Source organism: Lolium rigidum, chromosome 3, assembly GCF_022539505.1.
Source record: "Lolium rigidum isolate FL_2022 chromosome 3, APGP_CSIRO_Lrig_0.1, whole genome shotgun sequence".
In the NCBI taxonomy this organism is placed as follows: Eukaryota; Viridiplantae; Streptophyta; class Magnoliopsida; order Poales; family Poaceae; genus Lolium; species Lolium rigidum.
The window spans coordinates 144,507,899-144,522,589 of NC_061510.1; the positions used below are offsets into that span (position 1 = coordinate 144,507,899).

The 14,691-nt window shown below is 45.2% G+C and overlaps 2 long non-coding RNA genes across 3 annotated transcripts; one reads left to right on the top strand and one right to left on the bottom strand.

Moving 5' to 3' along the window:
• Positions 1-2,366: 2,366 nt before the first annotated feature.
• On the bottom strand, positions 2,367-6,848 carry LOC124698352. The gene is made up of 3 exons (XR_007000938.1): positions 6,341-6,848; positions 3,595-3,678; positions 2,367-3,033 (listed from the first exon to the last, which is right to left on the bottom strand). It is a non-coding gene; the product is annotated as an uncharacterized LOC124698352 (long non-coding RNA).
• Positions 6,849-7,088: 240 nt separating this feature from the next.
• LOC124702443 lies at positions 7,089-14,242 on the top strand. Of its 2 annotated transcripts, XR_007002476.1 has the most exons (5): positions 7,089-7,354; positions 12,253-12,531; positions 12,822-12,939; positions 13,302-13,569; positions 13,844-14,242. It is a non-coding gene; the product is annotated as an uncharacterized LOC124702443 (long non-coding RNA). The 2 variants fall into 2 exon arrangements; XR_007002475.1 differs by lacking the exon at positions 7,089-7,354 and having other exon boundaries at positions 10,499-12,531.
• Positions 14,243-14,691: the final 449 nt, after the last annotated feature.

Genomic DNA, 14,691 nt, shown 5'->3' on the forward strand with positions numbered 1-14,691 from the left:
TATAACTGGTGGGTGTTTGGGATGTGACAGTTCTTGGAAGTCTAATGGTAGTATGAGGTCCTCATTCACCAATTATGGCAGTGTGTCTTCTCAAGGCTAGCATGAATGATATCTCTTTTTAACACTGTCAAAGGATGTAAATCAGGGGGTGTGCATTAGTTAGCAAAGCATCTTTCCAGAGAATATTTAGCCTGTGACGGTGACCCTCCAGGTTTATCTTATCACTAGACCATGAAAGCGCTGCGTTGCCACGCCCGTCCATTAAGAAAGTAGAAATAATTAAGCACCTTGTTGTGTGTTCATTCATCTTGAGAAAAGAAAGATAAAATAAATTAAGACACTTGTGTACCATCCATGTTGAGAAAAATAAAATTAAGTTGATTGTTGTTGAGGGTCACATTTGTTTTCAAGAATCAAACATTCTTGGAGTGGAAATGAAATCAGACTCGCTAAACAAAGGAAGACCGGTGCATCTAATTTAGAAACACAGACAATAAACTGAAATGACAGCCGTTCAAACACTCTATTGATACATGATGTAAGAAATTTAGGATACAAAGAAAAGCCCAGGAACTTACCCAAACAACTATCCTGTGTTGTAGCCTATAAATGTTGCATATCTGATTTTGCTTCATGACAAAGAGTCAAAGTAGGTACTGATTACTTTACATATGCCAAACACTTGGTGCACAACTAACAAAACCAGATGACTATTTGCCGTGATTAAATTCAACCTTATCCGGATCACAAACAACTATATCTTTCAAGGTTGTTTTGCCGGCAACTCAGGTTTTGCATTACAGTATAGCCAGAATGCCATTAGTTAAACAACCATCTATATAATTTACATCCATCACACATGGTGCCACATGCGTTGATTTTGATGTATTGAACCAAAATTATGAACAAGCTTCTCATCCAGACCTTACCTCAGATTGAAGAATCACTATTACATTAGTAACAAAAAATAATAACTGAATAACAGTAGAAGAATATGAAAAGGTTCATCATGAGAATGAATGAATAATACTCCCAAATAAGCTTGAAACTATTCTCTCACCGTTATCATGTAGTGTTCTATATGCTTTCACAAAGCAAAGCAAGTAAACAATAGAACCTACTTTTGTGTAATAAAAGGGAATGCAACAGTGCAGACAAAGGAGTGGGATGGACCATACACCAAGATTTTTACAGATTCGGTGATGCAGAATCCAGAACATGTCAAATAATCCAGGTATGAAAAGGAGTCAAGAGAAAGCAATAAGTATACTATATACTTGTTTCTTTGTAGGATGCATATCTATATATATTAAATACAACAAGTTTGACAGCTGTAGAGGAGGGAAATTGATAATGGTAGAGCTTAAAAAAATCATGGACATAAGACTGCTATAAGATATAAAATACAGCTTTGTAAAAATCTAACAGTTTTAATCTAAATTGGACATGGCCATGGTTTATTAAACTAATAAAAATCCTTTTTTGTTTGAGTAAATGACTAATTTCAATTGTTCAAAATCTTTTACCAAAGAAACGACAAGAACAAATATATTGCACGGAGATGAACGATAACATTCCCAAGCGTGTTGCAATGCCATACGAGATTGGTAAGAATGAGCGGCAAGCAAGAGAACGATAAATATTATGGATAGTTCTTGTGCATTCTGATTGAATTACAAACTATATTTGTATCTTTCAAGTTTCAAGTAAGAGTATGAGTTTCTCCTGAAGGATAACAATCACATATACTATTCATTTTTATAACGAATTTGATCTAGGGGACCTTGAGATTTGTTCTGCATTTAACATAGGATGACTAAATGGTTGTTGCTATAAAGGACAGTTAAAATTTGACCATTTTTTCCTCTTTGGAAAAAGAAATTGTAGCTATAAGCGCAAATATCTTGGAGACACACCCTACCTGCAGTCCTACAGGGGGACATTTGCGATTGATAAAATGGCGTGTGGAAGAATGTTGAGAGCTTGCGAGATATACAATCAGCCAGTGGCTGAGCTGGCATGCAACTATTGGGTTCAGCTGAACCCAATAATATCAGTTAATCCTTCACTATATTAGTATGTGGTATTGTTTTTTTTTTTGAACAAGTGGTATTGTTAAATAGTGAAAGATTATAGAGCAACACTAAGAGATGAACTCAATGAATTCTGGCTCTAGCTTCGCCCCTGCAATCAGCACTTAGTATGATGTGGGATATGTACGAAATAATAAATCAACGATATTCATAGATGGAAATGATTCCCCCACGCAACATAATCTTGTCCTCCAGAAAATAGTAAATAAATGTCAGTTATCCGCTGACTACTTTGTTAACCAGTATAGCCATGGATTCAACATATTACAGGAAATGATGTGTTTATTGACCTAAGTACACTTGGGCATATCATATTGAGAATACAAGCAAAATTTCTTCATGTGAGAATTAATTAGATCCTGCATTTCTTGTGTCTGCTTCACGGTACAAGTACCAACAGTAGTATATATATGTCCATATGCTCTTTTGAGCTAGTCTGATGACTCGTGATGAAACATATATGTATAAAAAAGGCAAATCTGGAGTCTTTGAGCATTAGCTTTATACTTAAAAAAACGTTGACCAACGGGGGAATGATCCCTCCTTTGGCTATACGTTGTTAGATAGGATGAGACTCTCCAGCGATTTCTCGCTACGGATGATAACCCGTTTAGTTCGGCCTCCAGCGATTTCTCGCTACAGATGGAATTCGAACCCGGATGGGCTGGCTGCGCACTCGCCTTACCTTGCCACTGAGCTGAAACTCAGTTATCAGCTTTATACTTTGGTGTGAAGTACTACAGTTAACGGGAGTGTGTAGTAACCATGATGTTCTTAATATGAAGAGATTAAAGGGCAAAGCTAGCAGACCTCATATCTTGGTGCAAGCCCCAATTCTCCTTGTCATGACCATGGATTCAACTTTGTTCCATACAGAACTCGTCACCATCCTTGCATGACTCACCTACACTTGCCGTCCCCCTTCTACTTTGTCCCTTAGCTTTGATATTTTTCCAAGAACAAGAATACAAGACCATTACTGTTTTAGCAAAGATTTCATGCTTTGATGCTCGATCTTATTTAACAGAACATAAAGACAATTGCCAAAAGAGTGAATCTGCATATATCATACACTTCTAGAAATTTAGGTATCATGCATGAGAAATGATTCCTCGATGCGTGAGTAAACATTCAGAGAGAATTGATCAGTCATATGATAAGTATGCTCAATGGGTTTGGTCCATCAGGATACTTACACGTTGCATGGAGTCTTCAATAAAGAACACGATCAGCATTATGTGATAAATAAATGAGATCTGCATTGTGTGATACGTAACTAAAAGCTACAGTAAGGGAGCAAGAGAAAAAAATATGGTTGCGTTGGCAACTCGTGCAGGGTCTCCTACACTGTGTGTCATGGTAAACAAAAGGCAGCAGGCAAAATGCATGTAATTGCTGGAATTACAAACTGAACAATATGCAGATATTAGACAATTGTGGTAGGAAATATTAACAATGAATCAGTAAAGAGCAGTAAAATTGCATGCATGAGCGAGTGTACCTGTCCAGCGGCCATGGTCGCAAATGAAGGTTACAGAGTTGCCGTGATCAGTCCCTGAATAAAAACCCCAAACAACAACAATCCCTGAAAGATATAGAGCAAGTCATTTGGCAACTTAATGTTGGCGACTTGGCGTCGATGAAATTACAGTAAGGGCATCTCCAGCGGCGCGACGCAAACGGTCGCTGAGCGACCGTTTTCGTCCGCCGTGACCGGAAATGCGTCTGGGGCCTGTTCCAGCGGGGCGACGTAAAGTGACTGGGCCGTCCGCCGCGACGCAAACCTGGCCCAAATATGCGCTAGGTTTGCGTCGCGGCGGACGCTCGGCGGTCGCTCCGAGTGGCCGCCGAAAAAGACGTAGGACCCGCGCGTCAGTGGCTGGAGGGCGATATTATTCCCGCCACTGGCCATTCCCCCGCGCCAAATTGGAAACTAGACCGGCGCGAGCAGGCCAGAAGCGATGGACGTCCTCGCCGCCGCAGCTACCGCCATGGATGCGGAGCAAACCCTCGCACCCGCCGCCGCCCCACACTCCCCCGTAGCCACGGCCATAGCCACAATGGATACTGCAGCTCCGACGGAAGCAAAGCGGGCCGCCGACGGCGGCGGCCGGGAGGCAAAGCCGAAGGCGGCAAAGAAGGTGCTCTCCGCGGAGGAGAAAGTCCTGGAGGCCGCCAAGCGTCGCGGGCGGCGCAAGAACCAGATAGATCAAGACTGCCGCGGCCGCCAACCAGCAGGCCTGGCAGATGCAGATCAAAGCCGGCGTCGCGCAAGTAGCCCTCCATCCGACCTTGGCGGAGGGCTACATGATATTCAAGAGAGAGGGGATCGCCGGCGTCGCTCCTCCGGCCTCTTCGGTCAGCTCGGTAAGTTCCCAGCTGCGCCCTGGAACTCCCGCTCCCTTGCAGGGCCACGCGGCGTCGCGGTTCGCCTCCGGCCTCCCGCCGGTGAAGTTGACCGGGCGGCGGTTCCCGACCTCAACCGGACGCCTAGAAGCGGTGACTCCTGCCCGGGCGCGACACAGAAGACGCGCCAGGTGCCGGAGGAGAGCATGCCGCAGCCCCGCATCCTGTTCGACGAAATGGCGCCGCCTGCCCCGACGATGGACGACCCGGTACGTGAGCTCTGTCAATGTGTGCGATTGCCCTGTATCATGCGTCTGATGTCCGGTCGTTCGTAGGACTATTGGAAGGACCGCCATGATTCAGACATCCAGGAAATTATCTACGGCGGCGGCTTCGTTCGCGATGATCGGGCCTAGACAGGCGCGCATGATGCGGAGGACATCGAGACCGCAGGGCTGTTCGACACGCAGCAGACGCAAGATGCGGAGGACATCGACACTGCACGGCTGTTCGGCACCCAACAGACGCAGCCAACACCCGTGTGCGTGGACGACTTCGACGACGCGCCAACACAGCCCGCCACCAAGAAAAAGGGGAGAGCCGCAGGACACAAGGCTTCGTCGACGAGGAGGACAAGTGTTTGTGTGAAGCGTGGCTGTCAACGACCCAAGATTGTATCAATGGCGCCCAGCAAAAAGGCAAGGTCTATTGGGCCAAGGTCTTGCAGCAGTACAACGAGACCAGGATGCACCCGCCCTACCATATCACAGGCCCTCGGACGGAGGAGTCCCTCCGCAAAAGATGGAACTACATCAAACAAGAGACTGCCAAGTTCTGCTCGGCGGTCGAACATGCTATTAACAACCCCGTAAGCGGCACTGGCGTCATGACAGTGGTAAACACGATACAACCATCATCATTCTACACAATTTGCGTCATTGCGTCAATTTGCGTCATTCTACATCATTGGCGGCTATGATTGCAGGTATCCCGCGCCTTGCAGAAGTTCAGGGCGACGCACAAGATATGGTCCATTGTTGGGAGCTGCTCAAAAACAACAGCAAGTGGATGATAAGCTTTGCGGCCTACAACGAAGCTGTGAGGAATGGGACAGCGATCAACCTCGACGGCGAAGACGACGATCAAGGTCGTCCAGTCCTTCCACCTCGTCCACGAGGCCACAAGGCTACCAAGGCCGATCTCGTCCGGGAGGCGCAGGCCATTGCTTTCACGCAGAGCATGGAGAAGATAATGGCCGACAACCGTGCCGCCATGGCTGCTAGGGACGAGAAGAGGCGTCTGGAAAAAGAGGCCGCAGCTGCCATCTACCAGAACCTCGCCAAGGAGGTCCTCGATGTCCAAAGGCTGGACATCGAGGCCAAAAAGGCAGACGCCGAGGCCAAATTGCGTGCAGAAGACACAAGGATCATGCTTGCTGACTTGAGCGGCGTCGACGACGACACCAGGGCATGGTTCATGAAGAGGCGCGCCGAAATCCGCGCGCGAGACGCCTGATCGCCGCCGCCGGCGCCGCCGCCATGCGCCCAGCACCTTGGCCTCCTTTTGGACTTTTTTTTTATTGCTGTTCAGGCCTTGTTGTGCCCCTTTTGCTCCACTTTGCGCCGTACGAGCTGCAAAGTGTGATGAACTTGTTCCAACCCTCAATTTGCGGCTATAATTTCATGCAAAGTCGACGCTATTTCATGTTTTTTGAATTCTGGCCTGCGTCCAAAATGCGTCGCGGCGCTGGAGCCAACCCCAGACGCAAACGGACACACGACCATTTCCCCGTCCGGCAGGCGACGCAAACGGACGCCCGCGGACAATTTGAGCGTCCGAAATGCGTCGCGCCGCTGGAGATGCCCTAGAGAAAGTGTATGTCAGGCAAACACAAAACCAACCTTGAAGTGGAAGGCGAGACCGAAGGGGTAGAGAAACAGGGTTGCTCGCTGCATATATTTATCAAGAAGAGAAGAATGTTTTCGAAAAAAAAAAGTTTGATATTAGAGAACTGGCAGCAACGGTGAGATTAATCACCATAATTAGAGGAGCGAGAAGGTCGAACTTTTTATCACCATGATTACGGACGGGACGACAGCGGTTTCAATTTGCACACCATGATAACGACGACGCCCAGAGGAAGGGAAGGAGAGGCGTTCCTCGGATGGTGGGCCGGATCCACCGGCGGATCGAAGATTCCTATGCCTCCAGCTGAACTTCGCCGGCACCTTCACCGTAGAAGAAACCAAAGAAGTGGCCGCTCTCTTCTGAATCGACGCAGAATAGAGGGATATCGGCAACCTGGAGGTGTTGGTAGCCTCGGTGGTTATTTGTTGCTGCGAATCGCCTCACTGTTTTTGGGTGGTTCGCTGAGACGGTGACCAGAAGAGAGAGGAAAGGAACGGCGGCGCGACCCCGACCAGAACAGAGGAAAGGAGAAAGACTGTTGGTTACTTTTCTTAAGTTTTTTTTTTTTTTTTTTTTTTTTGAGGAAAGGTTACTTTTCTTAAGTGCGAGCGATAACAATACTGAGGCTGGTGCGAGCGATACCAACCAATACTGAGGCTGAACCTGGCCCATACCATATAACGATTGGCGTGGGATTCGACTCGGTCGCCGCCGCGCCTCCTGCTGGCCCCCTACGTCATCTACGTCCTCCTCGACGGAGCCGCGATGTTCGATGGAGATGGAGCCACGGCGGGCGATCCAAGGAGACGGAGCCACGGCGCTCCACCTCGACGCACACGTGGCGTTCCAAACCGATGGATGACGCGGAAGGACGGACCCGCGGCGTTCCACGGAGACGGAGCCCCAGCACTCCACCGCCACAGCCGTCGACCCGCGGCGCACCACCGCTACCGCCTTGGATCCACGACGCTCCTTCCTCCACCCAACTGCGAATGACCAAGAGGCTGGTGAGATCCCCTCGGCACTCCATCTGTTTGTGAAATTTGATCCGAAATTTTCCTGTTGCACACCACCTGTTTGTTCTATTGCCTGGTTGGTTACGGTTTGCATTGCATAGTGTTGCCTGGTAGTGAGGAGCTTTTTTAGATGAGGGAGGAGCTAGTATACTAGTATTGGCTACTAGGTGTTGAGATGTTTCTTATCATTAGTGAATCATTACTTGGTTATTATCTGTCTCTTGAAGTAATTAATCCCCAAAGTTAGTACACTATTGGCATGTTTCTGTCGATCTGAGTTTTCGTGTAAGAGGCGCACACATACTGAACAACCGCTCACTGTGTAGCAAGTCATTGGAACAGAGCTTGAATCCCCCGAGTTGGCTCCTGCTTGATGTGTTCCAATAAGATAGTGTGACACATATATTTCCTCAAATTAATGCATGCAGGTCTCTAATATAGCTACTGAGTTACCTCCAAACAGAGAAACTTTAGGTAGGAGTTGCATCCAGTTGGATGCTAGATTAGTTACATGACAATTCTTTAGCCAAAAGGATTATAAAAAAGGTTACATATGCTAATCGCACATTTAGAAACCAACTTTTGTTAGCTTCAAACGACATATGCTATTCGCACACGCCTTCCATTATAACTTGGCCATCTTTCTCCTCTCAGTCTAATAGATGCTCTGAGCCATTGGCCCAGTACATCCTAATGGTTCAAGTGATTGTTGATTATACCCATCGTGTTTGCTCTTATATGTATGGTTCACATAGATTTGCCTATCAAATATAAATTATTAATAACATATAGGATTTAAATCGTGTTACCTTCCAATTTAGTCCTAGAATGTTTGAGTATACAAAGTTAATGGAAGAGCCATTGTAATTTTAGGCTTGGAACATCCGCAAGTAACTGCAGTACTAGAAGTAACCATGCTACATCCCCGACTTTTGCACTATCCTTGTACAACTTGGGGACACTGCTGTTACTAATGTTAGATTTCACACTTAAATGTGCTAACTGAATGATTCCATGCAACTATTTTTCTAAACCATTTCTGCTTGCCATACTGCAGTTCTGATCATTTTTTAAATTGGTCTTTCACAACATTGGTCTTTCAGGGAGAGGGTTATTAAGGAGGGCCCTTGGGAGGAAGGAGGCGATGCAAACATGATGTGGACGAGTATGGCGACCTGCTTGCGGAAGGTCACTGTAGAGGAGTTTGGGCTGACGAAGGGAAGTAGAAGGGAAGCTAAGGATACCTGGTGGTGGAACGATGAGGTCCAGAAGGTTATTAGGGAGAAAAAGGATTGTTTCAGATGCCTATATCTGGACAGGAGTGCAGCTAACATGGAGAAGTACAAGATGGCGAAGAAGGCTGCAAAGCGGGCGGTGAGTGAAGCAAGGGGTCGGGCGTATGAGGACCTCTACCAACGTTTAAACACGAAGGAAGGCGAAAGGGACATCTATAAGATGGCCAAGTTTAGGGAGAGGAAGACGAGGGATGTCAATGAAGTCAAATGCATCAAGGACGGAGATGATCAGCTTCTTGTGAAGGATGAGGCGATCAAGCGTAGATGGCGGGAGTACTTTGACAACCTTTACAATGGAGAGGCTGAGAGCTCTACCATTGAGCTAGACGACTCCTTTGATGATACCGGCATGTGCTTTGTGCGACGTATTCGGGAGTCCGAGGTTAAGGAGGCGTTAAGGAGGATGAAAGGCGGCAAGGCGATGGGTCCTGATGGTATCCCCATCGAGGCGTGGAGAGGCCTTGGAGACGTAGCGATAGTATGGCTAACTAAGCTTTTCAACCTCATTTTTCGGTCAAACAAGATGCCCGAAGAATGGAGGCGGAGTATTTTAGTACCAATCTTCAAGAACAAGGGGGATGTTCAAAGTTGTACTAATTACCGTGGAATCAAGCCGATGAGCCATACTATGAAGCTATGGGAGAGAGTCATTGAGCACCGCTTAAGAAGGTTGACAAGCGTGACCAAAAACCAATTTGGTTTCATGCACGGGAGGTCTACCATGGAAGCCATCTTCTTGGTACGACGACTGATGGAGAGATACGAGGGAGCAAAAGAAGGACCTTCATATGGTGTTCATTGATTTGGAGAAGGCCTATGATAAGATACCTCGGAATGTCATGTGGTGGGCCTTGGAGAAACACAAAGTCCCAATAAAGTACATTACCCTCATCAAGGATATGTATGATAATGTTGTGACAAGTGTTCGAACAAGCGATGGCGACACTGATGACTTTCCAATTAGAATAGGGCTACACCAAGGGTCAGCTTTGAGCCCTTATCTTTTTGATTTGGTGATGGATGAGGTCACAAGGGATATACAAGGAGACATCCCATGGTGTATGCTCTTTGCGGATGATGTGGTGCTACCGTGCTAGTCGATGATAGCCGAACGGGGGTTAATAGAAAGTTAGAGTTGTGGAGGCGAACTCTCGAATCGAAAGGTTTTAGGCTTAGTAGAACTAAAACTGAAAACATGAGGTGCAGTTTCAGTTCTACTAGGCACGAGGAGGGAGAGGTTAGCCTTGATGAGCAGGTGGTACCGGAGAGAGACACTTTTCGATATTTGGGGTCCATGTTGCAGAAGGATGGCGATATCGATGAAGATGTGGGCCACCGAATCAAGGCTGGTTGGATGAAGTGGCGCCAAGCTTCGGCGTACTCGTGACAAGAGAGTGCCACAAAAGCTAAAAGGCAGGTTTTATAGGACAGCTATCCGACCTGCGATGTTGTATGGCGCCGAGTGTTGGCCAACGAAGAGACGACATATCCAACGGTTAAGTGTAGCGAGAGATGCGCATGTTGAGATGGATATGTGGCCACACAAGAAAGGATCGGGTACGGAACGATGATATACGGGAGAGAGTTGGGGTAGCACCGATTGAAGAGAAGCTGGTCCAACATCGTCTCAGATGGTTTGGACATATCCAACGGAGGCCTCCGGAAGCGCCAGTGCATAGCGGACGGATAAAGCGTGATGAGAATGTTAAGAGGGGTCGTGGTAGACCAAACTTGACATGGAAGGAGTCCGTTAAGAGAGATCTAAAGGTTTGGAATATCGACAAAGATTTAGCCATGGATAGGGGTGCGTGGAAGTTAGCTATCCACGTTCCGGAACCATGACTTGGCTTCGAGATCTTATGGGTTTCAACTCTAGCCTACCCCAACTTGTTTGGGACTGAAAGGCTTGGTTGTTGTTGTTGTTGTTGTTGTTGTTGTTGTCTTTCACAACATTGCTTTCAGTGAAAAACAAAAAAAATTCCACCAAATATAGACCCTGCAGAATACTTCCCTTAGAGGGCCAATTAGTTTCTAATGTATTCATCTTTTAGAATCGAGATCCCTTCTGAGTGGGTGCATGCCAAAGCAAAAGGACGCTACTCTATGTTAGAATGCGGGTACTGAAATGATCTACCAGTGGAAGGGTCAGATGCTTCTGCACATGACTCCTGCAAAGAATATGTTTTCAAGAACCTCATCATATGTGTTATCTTGTGATTTATATTATTTGTTTAATGGTAAATAAAATATCTAGAAACATCGGCACATATTTTCTTTTCTATGAGACTTACAGGCGCCATATCTCCAGGGAGCCTTCCAGCTGCAGACTTTGCGGTCAGAGATTATTACTATATCCCACCCTGGTGAACTGGGATATATGTTTGCCTTATAATGGCCTTTTAGCATTTATGGCAGCATTTGAAAGGATGATGATATTAAAATACATTATATGCCATTGGATATGGATTTATTTCTGCTGAAACCTAGGATATATCTCTGATTATTAAAATTCATAGTCGTTTAATTACTAGATCACTTGTTGTTGGTTCACTTATTGTTTCCTTTTTTTACTGTCTACTAAGGAGGCAACTTTAAACTTACATAGTGTGTTCCCCCACGTTTACGGCTATGAAATCTTTAGCTATACAGAATTATTTTGGGGAAAAAGTTAAAATCAGCGTGGCCCACTTGCTAGTGTTTCTAGAAGATACACTAGCCTTACAAACCTATTTGCTAACTATAAAACGGTGACGTCATAACTAAGTAATGAATTTCCATGTCTTCCAGTATAAAAATAGGTTGGATATGATGCTTCATGGTCCACTGCCTTATTGTCAAGCACTGTCGGTTGTTGTATGCTTGTCATGCTACACGGTTGAATTTTCCACACGAGCCATTTGGATTCTAGGAAAACCATGAGCATAAGTAACAAAATCATCTGACAGTATTCTCATAGTGTTACATTAGATAGAGTCTAGGTAGGTTGGTAATGTAACACAATTGCTGAAAGCGAGAGAATGGCGATCGAATGGTGCCGACTTGCTAATCTTCGAGAAGAGCTTTCCGCTAAATCATGCCTCGATTCAGCGTAGGGACAACTATCTGATTAAGTATCGTTCAGTTAAATAGAGAAATTATCTAGGCTATCAGCTATCTGATTGGTATGCAGAGTAATAAATATAGAAATAATTGTGTTTTAGACTTCCATAATACCTTGAATATACTTGCTGTAGGGGATTATCCAGGTAATTGCTCATGATCATAGCTAGTTCTCTGATATCTGTACTCTTTCTGCGTCATCATTGCATCTTCTTTCAGTTAAAGTTAATCGTCAGTTTACTGCCAACTTGTGCATACCCTATCTCTGTGGTCTAGTAGTACTTGGATCTTGGATCTTGATAGCGATGAAGTAAATTACAAAACTGGCATATGTTTAGGCTAGCCGGGCTATCTCTGATTTTTGTATGCATTACTCATTCTTTAGAGTATATGCCTTGCATGGAAAATCATATTCTTATATTGTTAGCAATGTCACTGCAATCACAAAATTCAAAATTATACTTGCAATTTGACGAGCAATATTGCCTTCTGCAGGCACTGCCTTCTTCAGGTGGAGTTAAATTGAGGTCTTGAAACACCATGGCTCAAGAGCTTGATCCTGGCAATCTGCTGCTGCTGGTGGCGGCGAGGTGCTGATCTGATGGGGTCTGGCGCCTTGGAGCACGGGGTCGGCGACACATTGGGCTAGCAGACGCACATGCCGGCGACGTGTTACATCATTGCTTAAACCGAATATTTGTTTTGATTCTGATGCATTCATTCTTGAGCAGCTGGAGGAGTCGATGGATCGGACAAGTTCTCGGAGCACTGCAGGTCAGCCTGTATTTCCTTCCCATTTTCAATTTACTTGTCAGCCTTTCCTGTGTATCTAAGCCTATTCTCTTCATGTGAACTGCTGCTTGTTGCTACATCGCTGTCTTCGTAGTACTTTGCTATTCACTAATAAATTAAGGTTTGAGGAATTATGCATATCCCCGACATGCCATCTACCTCAAATTATGCGTCACCTATCCCCAGTTATGTGAAGGTCACTGTCTTTGTTAATGCAATTTTGCTTGCTTGATATGTGAAGGCTGAGAACGATTAATCTTGTGATGTCGCAGATCATGGTGCCTAACAATCAGCAACAGTTCATCAGCATCCTGACCGGCCACGTCAACAGCCGCGTGATCCCCGTGAGCAGATTCAGATGCAAGCATGGTTGATCAGCCCGGAAAGCAGGTATATTGACTTCTGATGCATCTTTGCATGAGTTACCGTTAAGAACTCACGTAGCTACCCTTGTTCAGTATATTAATATTTTCCTTGCATTTGTGTTGGAGGGTGAAGAGTTAGAAATGAAGTAGACCACCCAGTAGGAACTTGTAACTTCAGTTTTCAGCTATAGTATTTGCCCCGTACCGATGTGAGCTTATTACATGATAATTTAACTAATCTGATTGCATACTAATCTCTGAATATATAATACGCATGCTCTGAAATTTAGAACTGATGTGGTGCTCATGTGTTGTGAAATGCTTGCATGTATAGTTTTGGTTTTGGTGTTTTCAAACCAAATTGAACCCTGGGCTTTATTGGTCTAGTCGTCCCCCGCGGTCATCGTTGTCGATAATGAAGGCGATGGTGTCTTCGCGGTGGCAGTAGGCGAGCACGGTTTTGTCCTTGGTGACAGTGTCGTAAGTCCGGTCCTCTGTCCTGACCTGGACGCGGAGGACCGCGAGCGTGGCGGATGGCATGGGACGATCCCGCTCGCCACCACCTCGGTACCCCGGGTGCCCAAGCGGAGGCAGTGATGGCTCTGCGCGTGCTCTCCTTCTGTCACTCCGCGTCGAGCTGCACGGAGCTTCTGGTGTAAGAATTTCTCTCCTCTCTCTGATCCCCACGCTCTTCACAACCAACTACAAATTGACCCCCTTTGCACCAGCATCCGTTCGTAGTCATTTCACATATGGTTATGTCTAGGTCTGACATGAAAATTCAATCCAAACTCCATCTCTTTCTTCCAAAAGTCTTCCATGAAAAGGATCAACCATCTTAGTATTTTCATATTGTTATTTTGCTTGGTTCTCATATTTATAAATATACTCTCAGCTTCCAGTTCTCTCCATTCCCTGAATACTTGCAGGGCAGGAGGTATTCACATAGAGGAAAAACATGAACGATGCCACATGGCGTCCATCACAAATCAAGGAGATCTACATGAGAGATGCCCAGCAGAATACTAGCCCATGCGGTGGAGGTGCTCTTAGCTAAATTCTACGGTGTGAAGTTACTCACATTATTTAGTCTCAAGATAAGATTATAGAAGCTGATTGTCGGAATCTAATACAGAAACATGATCGTGCCTAAGCAGTTGATCCAGCATTCTAGTGACTGCCATTGCTATGTGGCCAGTTCCAATTGTAAGCTGAATGTGATAAGTTTAGTCAGGTCTAGTGTGTTATATGTAGCGTAATATTATTTGCGTCTTGCGTTGTAGAAAAGTATGACCAATCAGGGTACTTATTACTATACAACATCTTCAGATTGCCTGTGTTTGGTTCTATCGGTTTACTCAACATCATCTAGTCTCTGTATGGTTTATGTTTTCTTGCATCTCCGTTATTTTTTTAGCTAGCTATCAGTCTACCAATTACTCTTCAATGAATATGGCACGAACAAGATGTATGGAGGCAATATGCCAAAGTGGGTCTGAAGATGTATAGGGGCATTTATAGAAGTGCCTCTAAAAATATAGAGGCAATTTATAGAAGTGCCACTAAAAATATATAAGGGCATTTAAAAAAATGCCTCTAAAAATATATAGAGGCAATATGCCAAAGTGCGTCTAAAGATATATAGGGGCGCTAAAATATATATGGGCATTTATAGAAGTGCCACTAAAAATATATAGGGGCATTTAAAAAGTGCCTCTAAAAATATATAGGGGCAACTAGAAAAGTGCCACGAAGTTGCGGACGACGATAAGGCTGT